The 15,804-nt window shown below is 41.2% G+C and overlaps 1 protein-coding gene and 1 pseudogene across 2 annotated transcripts in view; one reads left to right on the plus strand and one right to left on the minus strand.

The window, feature by feature from the left end:
* The window catches only part of MTOR (mechanistic target of rapamycin kinase), a 165,689-nt gene that overhangs the window by 97,426 nt on the left and 52,459 nt on the right, over positions 1-15,804 (plus strand). The gene's annotated exons all lie outside the window — the stretch shown is intronic.
* Positions 4,059-4,655, minus strand: LOC101433210 (deoxyuridine 5'-triphosphate nucleotidohydrolase, mitochondrial-like; annotated as a pseudogene).

The raw sequence follows: 15,804 nt of genomic DNA on the forward strand, positions 1-15,804 counted from the left end.
CTTGCTGTGCCTGCACGTCATACCAGTTCACTGTCTTGCACTTCTTCTCCAGGAGGTACTAGGAACCGAACCTGGGACCTCCCATGTGGTAGGTGGGAGCTCAATTGCTTGAGCCACATCCACTTCTCTCTCTCTCTTTTTTATAGTAGTCATTCTAGTGAGTGTGAAATGTTTATTCTGTGGGGTTTTGATTTACATTTCCTTAAAAGCTAATGATTTTGAGCATCTTTTTGTGTGCTTATTGAGTATATATCTTTTTTTAAGTAATGTTTATTCAAGTCTTTCACCATTTTTAAAAAGGGTTGTTTGTCTTTTTGTTGTTGAGCTGTAGGATTTCTTTATATACAATGTATATTAAACCCTTACTAGATACGTGGTTCCCAAAGATTTTCTACCATCTTCTTACTTTAATGTACAAAACTTTTTAATTTTGATGAAGTTCCAGTTTTCTGTTTTTCTCTTGTAGCTTGTGCTTAGGTGTAGAGTCTAATAAACCGTTGTCTAACTCAAGAGCCTAAGGATGCCTCCTTATGTTTTCTTCTAAGAGTTTTGCCTTTTTGGTCCTTATATTTAGGTTTCTGATCAATTTTTAGTTAATTTTTTGTACAAGGTGTGTGGTAGTCAGCCAAAGGGGTGCTGATGCAAAGTACCAGAAATCTGTTGGATTTTATAAAGGGTATTTATGTGAGGTGGAAGCTTACAGTTACCAAGCCATGAAACATAAGTTACTTTCCTCACCAAAGGCTGCAGACATCTGCAAAGGTTCAGGCATCCTCTTCCTCCTAAGGCTCCATGGTCCCATCTTCTTCCAACATCTGCTCTAGGCTGGGATGTCTTGTTTCTCTCCCAGGGCTCATTTCTCCCCAGGCTTAGCTGCTTTGCTCTTTCCACAAGGCCAGCTGTAAACTATCAGGCTAATGGTTTGTCTTTCTTCCTGGGGCCTCTACTGTGTCTACAGAGCTGTCTCTATTTCTCTGTGTTCTTCTCCTGCATGTTTACTTCCTAGGGCTCCGGCTCAAAATGCCAATTAACTCCTCTGCTCTGCCATGTAGTTTTCTCTATGGTGTGCCCTACTGATGTGGCCCAATCAAAGCATTAATCGTTATTTAATCAAGTAAAAGTAAAACCTCTGAATCCAATACAATCTAATCAGTTTACAAACATAATCCAATATCTATTTTTGGAATTCATAAATAATACCAAACTACTACAAGGTATAAGATAAAGTCCCCCTTCATTCCTTTGTGGGTGGGTATCCAGTTTTCCCAGCACCATTTGTTGAAGAGACTATTCTTTCCCCATTGAGTGGACTTGGCACTCCTGTCAGAAATTAGTTAACCTAGATGTATAGCTTTATTTCTGAACCTTCAGTTCAATTCCATTGGTCTATGTCTGTCCTTATGCCGGTACCACACTGTTTTGATTACTATAGCTTTGTAATGTGTTTTACAATTAGGAACTGTGAGTTCTCCAACTGCATTTTCTATTTTCAGGGTGATTTTAGCTATTCAGGGCCCTTTACCTTTTCATATAAATTGGATGATTGGCCTTTCCATTTCTGCAAAGAAGCCTGTTAGAATTTTGATGAGGATTGCATTCAATCTGTAAATCACTAGGTAGAATTGATATATTATCAATATTTAGTCTTTTGATCCATGAACATGGAATGTCCTTCAATTTATTTAGGTCTTCTTTTGTTTCTTTCAGCAGTATTCTCTAGTTTTCCATGTACATGTCCTTTGCATCTTTGGTTAGATTTATTCTTAGATATTTGATTCATTTAGTTGCTATTGTAAATGGATTTTTTTGTTCCTTGATTTCCTCTTCAGATTGTTCAATACTAGTGCATAGAAACACTACGGATTTTTGGATGTTGATCTTGTACCCCGCCACTTTGCTGAATTTGCTTATTAGCTCTAATAGCTTTCTTGTGGTTTTTTCGGGATTTTCTATATATACGATTATGTCACTTGCATACAGGGAAAGCTTTACTACTTCGTTTCCAACTTGGATGCCTTTTATTTCTTTTTTCTTGCCTAATTACTCTGGCCAGAACTTCCAGTACAATGTTGAATAACTGTGGTGACAGTGGGCAGCCTTGTCTTGTTCCTGATCTTAGAAAGCTTTCAGTCTTTCAACATTGAGTATGATGTTAACTGTGTGGGTTTTTTAATATGTCCTATATAATACTAAGTAAGTCTTCTTTTATTTCTAGTTTTCTAACTGTTTTTATCAAGAAAGAGTGTATTCTGCTGCAGTTGGGTGAAGTGTTCTATCCATGTGTGTTAGGTCTAGTTGGTTTATAGTATCATACAAGAGTTCTGTTTCCCAATAGATCTTCTGTATAGATGTTCTATCCATTCTTTTTTTTTTTAATTTCTCTCCCCTTCCCCCTAACCCCAGTTGTCTGCTCTCTGTGTCCATTTGCTGTGTGTTCTTCTGTGACTGCTTCTATCCTTATCAGTGGCACCAGGAATCTGCTTTTTGTTGTGTCATCTTGTTTTGTCAGCTCTCCGTGTGTGCAGCGCCATTCTTGGGCAGGCTGCACTTTCTTTTGCGCTGGGCAGCTCTCCTTACGGGGCGCACTCCTTGCGCGTGGGCCTCCCCTACTCGGGACACCCCTGTGTGACACGGCACTCCTTGTGCGCATCAGCACTACACATGGGCCAGCTCCACACGGGTCAAGGAGGCCCGGGGTTTGAGCTGCGGACCTCCCGTGTGGTAGGCAGATACCCTATCCAGTGGGCCAAGTCTGCTTCCCTCCATTCTTTTTTTATTATTATTATTATCTTTTTTTAAAAGATATATGGATCACACAAAATCTATCCATTCTTGAAAGTGGAAGTACTGACGTCTTCTACTATTAATGTACAACCATCTATTTCTTCCTTCAATTTGTCATTTGCTTCTTATATTCTGAGGCTCTGCTATTAGGTGCGTTTCTATTTATTATTAAGTCTTCTTGTTGAATCGACCATTTCATCAGTATATAGTGCCCTTCTTTGTCCATTGTAACCATTTTTTTAGTTAGTCCATTTTATCTGAAAACTAATCTGAAAGTAGTATAACTACCTCAGCTCTCTTTTTGTTATTATTTGATGGAATATTTTTTTTCCATTCTTTCACTTTCAACCTACTTGTGTCTTTGAATTTAAAATGAGTCTCTTGTGGGAAGCGGACTTGACCTAATGGATAGGGCGTCTGCCTACCACATGGGAGGTCCGCGGTTCAAACCCTGGGCCTCCTTGACCCGTGGTGAGCTGGCCCATGCACAGTGCTGATGTGCGCAAGGAGTGCCCTGCCACACAGGGGTGTCCCCTGTGTAGGGGAGCCCTGTGCGCAAGACGTGCACCCTGTAAGGAGAACCACCGAGCGCAAAAGAAAGTGCAGCCTGCCCAAAAATGGTGCTGCACACACGGAGAGCTGACATCAATAAGGTAACGCAACAAAAAGAAACACAAATTCCCAGTGCCGCTGTTAAGGATAGATGTGGTCACAGAAGAACATATAGCGAAAGGACACAGAGGGCCGACAACTGGCGGGGGAGGGGGAGGGGGAACGGGGAGAGAAATAAAATAAATAAATAAATAAATCTTTAGAAAATAAAATAAAATGAGTCTCTTATAAACAACATATACTCAGGTCATGCTTTTTTAATCCGTTCTGCCAATTTCTGCCTTTTGTCTGGAAACTTTTAATTCATGTGTGTTTATTTTATTTTATTTTATTTTTTAACTTTAACCTCTGCTTTTTATTATCTTTTAGTTCAATTTATGCAATAATTTGTATCTGTACAAATTCAAGTTTACTGAATAAAAGGCATTTTTTATTGTTTATAAAGCAAAGAAAAATAAGTTGCTGATAGGGTAGCATTTAGTGAATTAAATAATACACATTTCCCAATAGATCTATATTTATACATAAAATAAACTGTAAAAGAAACTGTTTGTATTATGACACCACGAAGCAGATTTATATACAACAATAAGTAGTAAAACAAAAAAATTTCGTTGATCCCACCAGAGGTGCCCTTCCCTTGACCGTAAGAAAACCAAATGTTTTTAGAAGTTAAAGTTTAATAGGTTTATAGTCACACAAACACCAAAACACTTTAAGTGAAGCATTATTTTTAAGGAAAAAAGTATGTTCTTGGCATAAATTTTAATTCTTTCCGGTAGACCCAAAACCTCCTGAACCCCTTTCAGTGACATCCAAAACCTGAACTTCCTCTATTTCTGGATAAAAAATCCGTTCACAAATCAGCTGTGCAATTCAATCACCCTTTTTCACTTCAAACTTTTCTTTGCCAAAATTAAAAAGCACAACACCAACATTTCCTCTATAATCTTCATCTATGACACCAGCTCCTACATCTATGGAGTGTTTTGCAGCCAAGCCAGAACGCGGAGCTACTCTTCCATAACATCCAGAAGGAAGGGCTCTCTGAATGTCTGCTTTCACAAGGGCTTTCTCCGTGGGTGGTATTGTATAATCATAGGCACTGTACAGGTCAGAGCCCGCGGCTCGCGCGGACCCCTTGGTCGGGGCCGTGGCGTGCTCCGAAAGCCGAGCAAAGCGGATCCGCACGCTGCCCTCCTCCCAGGCCGGGCCCGCTTACTGGGGGAAATGGCGGGGGTCTCTTCAGAGCAGGGCATGGCGGTGTAGAGAATGGAAGAGAGAACCCAAAAAAAGAGCTCATGTGTGTTTAAAGTAACCACAGATGATCCACGACTTTCTTCTACTGTTTTGCTATTTGGTCTTTGTAAGTCTTACACTTTTTTTTTTTTTAAAGATTTATTTATTTATTTAATTCCCCTCCCCTCCCCCGGTTGTCTGTTTTCTGTGTCTTTTTTTTTTTTGCTGCGTCTTGTTTCTTTGTCCGCTTCTGTTGTCGTCAGCGGCACGGGAAGTGTGGGCGGCGCCATTCCTGGGCAGGCTGCTCCCTCCTTCGCGCTGGGCGGCTCTCCTTATGGGTGCACTCCTTGCGCGTGGGGCTCCCCTACGCGGGGGACACCCCTGTGTAGCACGGCACTCCTTGAGCGCATCAGCACTGCGCATGGGCCAGCTCCACAGGGGTCAAGGAGGCCGGGGGCTTGAACCGCGGACCTCCCATGTGGTAGACGGGCACCCTAACCACTGGGCCAAGTCCGTTTCCCCTTACACTTTTTATGTCCCTCAATCTTCCACTAAAGCCGACTGTTATATTTATTTGATTTTTTGTAGTGTACTATTTTGAGTTCCTTCTTATTTCCTTTGTGTATATTTTTCCAATATTTTCTTTATAATTATCAAGGGGCTTAAATTTAACATCCTAAATCCATAACAGTCTAATTTGAAATGATACCAGCAAAACTTCAATAACATATACAAACACTGTTCCTGAGCCCCTCCATCCCCCCACCTTTTAGTTGTATTTGTTACAAATTATATCTTTATACATTGCATTAAAAAAACCCTTCAATTTATTATTATTTTTTATGAATTGGAATTTTAAAACCTCTAAGAAGTAAAAAGTAGAGTTGCAAACTGAAAAGTATAACTGTACTGGCATTTATAATTTTCTTCAAAATTATTAATGTTTCATTTTATGGTTAATGCTTTTTTTAATATATATTTTTTTATTTTTTAAAAAGATTAGGTTACATAAATGTTACATAAAAAATATAGGGGATTCCCATATACCCCAGTCCTCCTTCCCACAGTTCCCCACATTAACATCTTTGATTAGTGTGATATGTTTGCTACAATTGACGAACTCATACTGAAGCATTGCTACAAATCATGAGCTGTAGTTTACATTATATTTTACACTTTGCCCCTAACAATTTTATAGGTTTTGAAAAAAATGTACGATGGCCTGTATCTATCATTGCAATGCCATGCAGGACAATTCCAGTGTCCCAAAAATGCCCCCATGTTGGACTGACAATATGATAGCCATGCCCTGAGCCTCAACAGACTTCAACTCCTACACTCTGATTTATTGGACTTACCCCGCTCAGCTAACATGGAGTTGAAGAATGTCAGCCACCACACCATGGAGCCTAGAGAGCCTACAACTGAAAGCAGGAGGATTGCATCCAGTATCCATGTGGAATCTAAGCCCCCTCTTGACATAGATGTGCAATGGACACAACCAGTCCAAGGTCCACAGAGAAAATGTGGCATTGGTGTGGGAAAAGTGGCCATGGTGGCTGTTGGGTGCGGGGAATGGGAGGAAGAGATGAGATGTGGAGGTGTTTTCGGGACTTGGAGTTGTCCTGGGTGGTGCTTCAGGGACAATTACCAGACATTGTAGATCCCCCCAGGGCCCACTGGATGGAACGTGGAAGAGTATGGGCTATGATGTGGACCATTGACCATGAGGTGCAGCGATGCCCAGAGATGTACTTACCAAATGCAATGGATGTGTCATGATGATGGGAGAGAGTGTTGCTTTGGGGGGAGTGGTGGGGTGGGGGCGGTGGGGTTGAATGGGACCTCATATTTTTTGAATGTAATATTTTTTAAAAATAAATAATAAAACAAAATAAAATAAAATATATTATTCTTCAAAAAAAAAAAAAATGCCCCCATGTTAAACCTATTCTTCCTTCTCCCTACCCTCAGAACCTCTGGTAGCCACTGCTTTTATATCAATAATACAAGTTCTTCCATTGCTAGAATAATAATAAATCTATAATAGAATAATAATAAGTCTACTTTAGTCCATTGTTCATTCCCTAATCTTGAGGATTTTGGAATGGTGATGCCCACTCTGTTTCTGATTGAAAGGAGGCTTAGATCCCATGGGACCGATGGATGGAACTGTCTTGCTTGCAGTTGTAGATGCTCTCTGTTTTTTGGGATGGGCATTGCTCATCATCATCCTTTTGTTAGTTGTCCTAGATGAGCCCAATGAACTGGAGAGTGAATGTTGCAACACTGCTGAGGTTCAGGGCTCAACCAGCATGTAAACAGACCAAAGATTTTAAGTTTCTGGGACATAAATTTAATAAGTGTATTGCTCATTATAGGTTTAAGTAAAATAGGCAGAAAAGCCATGTAGGGAAATTATAAATGAGTCTAATTCTGCTACACTGGGGAGCATACATTCCAAAGTAAGGCCAACTGACTGCATGCCGAATTCCTGATAACTGTCTGCCCTCCTTGTAGTAGCTAGATGTCTGTAAAGCCCTCAACAGCCACACTGTTTACTGTGACAAACGAGATCCTACTGAGACATACATAAGTGTAACCTCTGGAATGACCTCCAACTCACTTTGAAATCTCTTAGCCTTAAAAACTCATTTGTATTTATTTATTTCACTTTTTTTTTAAGATTTATTTTTTATTTTATTTTTCTCCCCTTGCCTGCCCCCTTGTTGTCTGCTCTCTGTGTCCATTTGCTGTGTGTTCTTCTGTGTCCACTTGTATTCTTGTCAGCGGCACCAGGAATCTCTGTCTCTATTTTATTATGTCATCTTGCTGTGTCACCTCTCCGTGTGTGCAGCACCACTCCTGGGCAGTCTGCGCTTTTTTCACGTGGGGCGGCTCTCCTTGAGGGGCACACTCCTTGCACGTGGGGTTTCCCTTACACGGGGGAATACCCCTGCGTGGCACGGCACTCCTTGAGTGCATCAGCACTGCTCATGGGCCAGCTCACTACACGGGTCAGGAGGCCCTGGGTTTGAACCCTGGACCTCCCATATAGTAGGTGGATGCTCTATCCATTGAGCCAAATCCACTTCCCTCATTTGTATTTAATTCCCTCTTTTGGTCAAGGTCTTTTTCCAGAGACACTGCTAGTCAGCACTTGGAAATAATCCCTCAGTGCCGGGAGGCTCATCCCTGGGTGTCATGTCCCACACCAGGGGGAAGGTAGTGAATCTACATGCTGAAGAGTTTGGCTTAGAGAGAGGCTGCATTTGAGCAACAAGGAGGCTTTTAGGAGGTAACTCTAAGGCAATATATAATACAAGGCTAAGTTTCAGTTTCACAAGAAAAGGTTCATAAGTACAATCATCAGTGTCAGGGACCTAGCACAGTTGTCTGTCCTTCACTAGACACTATTTAGAGAATGTAGTATGACTCCCCACAATGGTCTGTCTTCCGTCACTAGCCACTGCCCATGTACTTGGGGGATTCTTGCCATTCTGTTAGAGAATGTAACAAGACTCCCCAGGATTTCACCAGAGTTCTTTATTTCTCTATGCCATTTTGATCCACTGTCTAGTGTTCTTTTTGTTCAGTCTGAAGAACTCCCTTTAGTGTTGCTTGTAGGGCAGGTCTAGTGGTGATAAACTCCTTTAGCTCTTATTTATCTAGAAATATTTTAATCTCTCATTCTTGAAACACAGTCTTGCCAGATATAAAATTCTTGGTTGGCCATTGTTTTCTCTTCAGCATTTTAAATATATTGTCCCATTGCCTTCTTGCCTTAGTGGTTTCTGATGAGAAATTTGCACTTAATCTCACTGAGGCTTCCTTGTACATTAGAAGTAGCTTTTCTCCACCTTGCACAACTCTGTCCTTGAACTTGGCCTTGGACAGTTTGACTACTGTGTGTCTGGGTGTGGTTGTCTTCGAGTTTATCCTGTTTGGGGTTTGTTGGGCTTCTTGAATGTGCATATTCATATCTTTCATTAAATTTGGGGAGTTTTCTGCCATTATGTCTTTGATTATACCTTCTGCCTTTTTTCTCTCTTCTCCTTCGGGATTCCCATAGTGTATATATTGGTACTTTTGATGGTATCTTAGGCTGTGTTCACTTTTTTCAGTCTTTTTTATATCCACTTCTCAGCCTGAATCATTTCCATTGTGTTGCCTTTGAGTTCACTATTTTTGCAGTTTCAAACTGTTGTTGAAACTCTCTAGGGAATTTTTCCTTTCATTGATTGTGATCCTTACGTCTGTTGTTTCTGTTTGTTTCCTTTTCAAGGTTTCTCTTTATCGAACTTCTCATATTGTTCATTCATCATTTTCCTGTTAATCCTTTAGTTACTTTTTTAGTTTATAAGGATTTTTTTTTTAAGATTTATTTTATTTATTCTTCCCCCCTCCCCCCATTGTTGTGGTCACTGTCTGCTCGTCTTCTCCTTAGAAGGCACCAGGAACTGAACCTGGGACCTCCCATGTGAAAGAGAGATGTTCAATCACCTGAGCCACCTCAGCTCCCTGGTTTGTTGTGTCTCTTGTTGTCTTTCCTCTCTTTTGTGTCTCTCTTGTTGTGTCATCTTGTTGCATCAGCTCACCATGCTTGTGTGCTGAGCCAGCTTGCCTTCCCCAGGAGGCACCAGCAACCAAACCTAGGACCTCCCATGTGGTAGGCAAAAAAGCCCAATCACTTGAGCTACATCTGCTTCCCTATCCTCTAGTTCTTTCTCTGTGTTTTCCTTTATCTCCTTGACCCTATTGAGGATCTTTTTTTTTTTTTTAAGTCTTTGCTTGGTATGCCCGAAGTAGTATTCTTCATTGATGGTTTCTGGATTTTTATCTTGTTCATTTCGATGGGCCATCTTTTACTGTTTCTTTGTCTGGTAATCTTTTGTTACACACTTTACATTTTAATATACTTAAGTGTTAACCCTAGGATTTAGTCCCTGAGCTATCTGTTCTTTAAATTTATAGCCAAATAGTGATATGACAGAGATTTCCTTGAGTTTCAGGAACTAAAAAAAACAAACCAATACAAAAAAACACCATTCATATTCTTTGTAGATTGCCTCTACTTTGCCTGGTGTTCTTCTGAGTTTAACCCTCATATCAAGAAGATTGCCCAAGGCAAATGCTTCTTTGTCTTTTCTGAGCCCAAATCTTATCCTGGGCTTGTGCTTGCTGGTGGCCTTAGGAATTCCAGGAATACAGGAATTCCATTGCCCCTCTTACTTCCTGTTAAATACACTGGATGCTCTAGTGCAGGGGTTTTAGCCAGGGGTCCACGGACTTTGGGGTCCATGGAAAGATTTCAGGGAGTCCGTGAAATTGAACTGAAAATTCAAAAATAACATTATTCTTTTGGGGACGTGTTGGTGCGGTGTGATATATTTATTAAATAGTACACAATATAGTGTGGGCTTAGTATGATTTTTTTTTTTAAGATTTTTTATTTATTTCTCTCCTCTTCCACCCCCCCCCCCAGCTGTCTGCTCTCTGTGTCCATTCGCTGTGTGTTCTTCTGTGACTGCTTCTATCCTTATCATCAGCGGCACCGGCAATCTGTGTTTCTTTTTGTTGCGTCATCTTGCTGCGCCAACCCTCCATGTGTGCGGCGCCACTCCTGGGCAGGCTGCACCTTCTTTCGTGCTGGGCAGCTCTCCTTACAGGGCACACTCCCTGTGCATGGGGCTCCCCTATGCAGGGGACACCCCCGCGTGGCACAGCATTTCCTGCACGCATCAGCACTGCGCGTGGGCCAGCTCCACACGGGTCAAGGAGGCCTGGGGCTTGAACCGTGGACCTCCCATGCGGTAGGCAGACGCCCTATCCATTGGGCCAAGTCCACTTCCCTGATTTTTATTTTGATGTAGCATGTTCTGAGTACAGTGGATAACTGCCTGCAAAAAGTTGGTAAAGATGATAGAGATGGTTTTATGATACTGTGGGAAAACTTGAATTTCTGAGTGTTTGCCCAAAATGACCATTTGAATGGATGTAGAACTATGTTAGGTTATCAGATATTGAAATTACGAGAAAGTTGTAAAACATAATTTCGAATAATCCTAAAATTTAATTTAAAGACATGCTGATGTTGAGTGTCATAAAATTATCTGCCACTACATTCTGAGAAGGGGTTCGTGCTTTTCACCTTACTGGCAAAGGGGTCCATATAACAGAAAAGGTAAATAATGCCTGCTCTAGTGTATGTCTTAAAACAGGTCATGCTTTGCCCCAGCCTCTTTTTTTTTTTTTTTTTAATTTTTTTATTTTTTATTGACTTTGTAATAATATTACATTAAAAATATATATGTGAGGTCCCATTCAACCCCACCCCCCCACCCCCCCTCTCCCCCCCCCCCCAACAACACTCGTTCCCATCATCATGACACATCCATTGGATTTGGTAAGTACATCTTTGGGCACCTCTGCACCTCATATACATTGGTTCACATCATGGCCCATACTCTCCTCTATTCCATCATGTAGGCCCTGTGAGGATTTACAATGTCCGGTGATTACCTCTGAAGCACCATCCAGGGCAGCTCCATGTCCCGAAGACGCCTCCACCTCTCATCTCTTCCTGCCTTTCCCCATACCCTTTGTCCATTATGTCCACTTTTCCCAATCCAATGCCACCTTTTCTATGTGGACACTGGATTGGTTGTGTCCATTACACCTTTATGTCAAGAGGAGGCTCAGATTCCACCTGGATGCTGGATGCAATCCTCCCATTTTCAGTTGTAATCACTCTAGGCTCCATGGTGTGGTGGTTGTCCTTCACCTCCATCTTAGCTGAGTGTGGTAAGTCCAATAAATCAGATTGTAGGTGCTGGAGTCTGTTGAGGCTCAGGATCTGGCTATCACATTGTCAGTCCAGAGATTCAAATCCCCTAAATATATCTTAAACCCCAACATTAACTGCACCTCCAGCACATTAGCATGAAAGTCTTATGAAGGGAGATCCCATCTGAGTCCAGATTCATCACACATAAACACCATTTCCAAAGAGGGGCCATCTGCCCTGGTAGTTAACCCCATCGGCCATGACCATAACTCCCATGGGTCTCTTTAGCCCTCAAAGGAACCAATATCTGGGGGTTGTATCTGCTTTATCTGTCTCTCTGACTCTGCTCAGTTGTGCATGAGGGCAAACCTTCTGCCAGCCTCCAGACTCTTTTTTAGAAACTCGTAGCCATATAAACTCATTTCTCCTTTCCATTTCCCCCTTACTTTAGGTCAAACAGCATTTTAAAGTCATGGTATTTTATGTAGACATGGATATTCTGCTGATCCGCATTGAACCTTCCGTATAAGGTCATTTTCCAGTTGCATCATCAGTTGGTAGTTGATAGTGGTCCCTCGTTGCCAGGGAGGCTCATCCCCGGGTGTCATGTCCCACGCTGGGGGGAAGGCATTGCATTTACATGCTGAGTTTGGCTTCGAGACTGGCCACATTTGAGTAACATGAAGGCTGACAGAAGGAAATTCCCAGGCACAAAGTTGCTCTAGGCCTTGTTATTATTTTGGGTTTATCAGCTCACAAGCATAGTCATTAGTATCAGGGGCTCACTGTTGAACCCTCACTCCCTCCCGGTCCCCACCACTGTACCTGGGAGACTGTCGCTGCTCCCCTAGGGACCACGACAGAGCACCACTGGCCGGGAACCCAGTACCCCCCCCTACTGTGGTTTTTAATTGTTGCCACTATGAGTATATCCAAACATTACCATGCACCCTGGACATATGTTCTGTACAGCTCCCTGTCAGTCATATATCATCTGTCATTGGTATCCCATACCAGTATCCCTCCATTGCCATTGTTGAAACACTCTGTGATCCAGAACTCCCCGAAATTTGAAGCCCAATATAATGTCATGGTCCCTTACTAGGGAATGGCATATAGCGATGAGTTTAAAGGATAGATAAAGAACTTGGATAAAGTTAGATAAAGAACTTAGATAAAGAATGTTGACTTGAAAAAATTCCACATCCTATTTTTTTTCCCCCCCCCCCCCCCCCCCCTAATTATTCAGCTTTTCTTCACAGGAGTCCTAGACCACAGCAATGTATATATATAATATACAGCACTCCCACACATCCACCAGAAAACCTTTTCCCTTCCACAGTGATACTCTTACGCCCTATTCATATCATATTTACTTAAAGTGATGTACAGAGTCTGAGACATTAGCTTTCTAACAAGGTGACATCTGTATTTACATTATGGTGCATACTTTAGGATACACAGTTCTTTACATTTTTAGTTATCCTATGTTTTACATTATGGTTTACATTATCAGTCTGTCATCTCCTATATGTTATGGTGTAATATTACATGTTTTATATCCATCCTTGTGTACTCTCAAGAAACTCCTCTCTTACCCCCCATTTACTTTGGTTCCACACATTTAACGTCCATTTTCCCTTCCACCTTAGTGCCCTCAGTGATAGCCAACCTCCGTTTCCTGAGGAGCCACTTCCAGAGATAGATGGAATAGTGTTCAGGGCCTAACTTGCTCAACTGCCCCAATGCCCTGGGAGCCACCCTTTCTCTCGAGGGATACAGTTCCCTCTATTGGATGGCATTAGTCCTCCCCAGGATGTGGGTCCACCCCCACTCTCACTACTTGGGTTTCTACCCCATGGTGTCACCCACTCTGGCAGAATGAGCATTTAGACATTCCCCAGGAGCCCGTCCTGCATCAGACCCTCCCCTCCGAGCATTCTAAACAGGTAACCCTCTTTATTATATTTTGATATGATTTTCTCGGCATTTTACTCTCCACCAACACCTGACCCTCTCCTGGTTCGTATGCTACCCCTCCCTCCCCGCACTTTTGGGCAACGTTACCCACCCGTCCCTCCCCAGCCACCCTCAAACCCGCAAAGCCCCAAGCAAAGGCAACCCCTTGCCCCCCTTTTATCTCTTCTTTGTGTTCATACTTACCACCATCTCGTCTTAAATTCCACCCCTGCAGACATCGGCTCATATCCTTCCTCCACCCTCCGATTTCCTGCAAGCCTATCGTTCAGTCTCTTGCTATCTAGGGCAGCTTGTTTATTTCATATCATTGAGGTCATGTAGTATTTGTCCTTCAATGTCTGGGTTGCTTCACTCAACATAAGGTTCTCAAGATTCATCCATGTTATCACATGTGTTTGTAGTGTGTTTGTTCTTACAGCCGAGTAGTATTCCATTGTGTGTATATACCACATTTTATTGATCCACTCGTCTGTTGATGGGCATTTGGGTTGATTCCAACTTTTGGCAATAGTGAACAATGCTGCTATGAACATTGGTGTACATATATTGGTTTGTGTTCTTGTTTTCAGTTCTGCTGGGTATATTCCCAGCAGTGGTATTGCTGGGTCATATGGCAAATCTATGGCTAGTTTTTTGAGAAACCGCCATACTGTTCTCCAGAATGGTTGGATCCTTCTGCATTCCCACCAGCAGTGGATGAGTGTTCCCCTTCCTTCACATCCTCTCCAGCACTTGTATTCTTCTGTTTTTTTCATAGCTGCCAATCTTATGGGTGTAAGATGGTATCTCATTGTGGTTTTGATTTGCATTTCCCTGATAGCTAGAGATTTGGAACATTTTTTCATGTGCTTTCTTGCCATTTGTATTTCTTCTTCGGAGAAGTGTCTGTTTAAGTCTTTTTCCCATTTTTTAAATGGATTGTTTATCTTTTTATTTTCAAGATGTAGGAGTTCTTTATATATGCAAGTTATAAGTTTCTTATCAGATATATGATTGCCAAATATTTTCTCCCACTGTGTGGGCTCCCTTTTTACTTTCTTGACAAACTCCTTTGAGGTGCAGAAGGCTTTAATTTTGAGGAAGTCCCATTTATCTATTAGTTCTTTTGCTGCTCGTGCTTTTGGTGAGATATTCATAAATCCATTACCTATTACAAGGTCCTGTAGATGTTTCCCTACACTGCTTTCTAAGGTTTTTATGGTCTTGGCTTTTATATTTAGGTCTTTGATCCATCTTGAGTTGATCTTTGTATAAGGTGTGAGATGGTAATCCTCTTTCATTCTTCTACATATGGCTATCCAGTTCTCCAGACACCATTTGTTGAATAGGCCACTCTCTCCCAGTTGAGAGGGTTTGGTGGCTTTATCGAATATTATGTGGTTGTATATGTGAGGTTCTATATCAGAGCTTTCAATTCGATTCCATTGGTCTATATGTCTCTCCTTATGCCAATACCATGCTGTTTTCACCACCGTAGCTTTATAGTATGTTTTGAAGTCAGGTAGTGTGATTCCTCCAATTTCGTTTTTCTTTTTCAGTATGTCTTTGGCTATTCGGGGTCTCTTTCCTTTCCAAATAAATTTCATAGTTAGTTTTTCTAATTCCTTAAAGAAGGCTGCATTGATTTTTATTGGGATTGCATTGAATGTGTAGATCAATTTTGGTAGGATAGACATCTTAATAATGTTCAGTCTTCCTATCCATGAACAAGGAATAGTCTTCCATTTATTTAGGTCTTCTTTGATTTCCTTGAACAATCTTGTATAGTTCTCAGTGTATAAGTTCTTTACCTCTTTAGTTAAATTTATTCCTAAGTATTTGATTTTTTTATTTACTATTGTGAATGGTATTTGTTTCTTGATTTCCTCCTGATCTTGCTCATTATTGGTGTACAGAAATGCTACTGATTTTTGCGCATTGATCTTATAACCTGCAACTTTACTAAACTCATTTATGAGTTCTAGAATCTTCGTTGTAGATCTCTCAGGGTTTTCTATGTATAGGATCATGTCATCTGCAAATAATGAAATTTTGACTTCTTCCTTTCCAATTTGAATGCCTTTTATTTCTGGTTCTTGCCTCAGTGCTCGAGCAAGTACTTCTAAGACAATGTTAAATAGGAGCGGCGACAGTGGGCATCCTTGTCTTGTTCCTGAGTTTAGAGGGAAGGAGTCTAGGATTTCTCCATTGTAAACAATATTGGCTTTAGGTTTTTCATATATACTCTTTATCATGTTCAAAAAATTTCCTTGTATTCCAATCATTTGGAGTGTTTTTATCAAGAAAGGGTGCTGTATTTTGTCAAATGCTTTTTCTGCATCAATAGATATAATCATGTGATTTTTTTCCTTCAATCTGTTTATATGGTGTATTACGTTGATTGATTTTCTTATGTTGAACCA

The sequence above is a fragment of the Dasypus novemcinctus genome, chromosome 9 (genome assembly GCF_030445035.2).
Source record: "Dasypus novemcinctus isolate mDasNov1 chromosome 9, mDasNov1.1.hap2, whole genome shotgun sequence".
Classification (NCBI taxonomy): domain Eukaryota; kingdom Metazoa; phylum Chordata; class Mammalia; order Cingulata; family Dasypodidae; genus Dasypus; species Dasypus novemcinctus.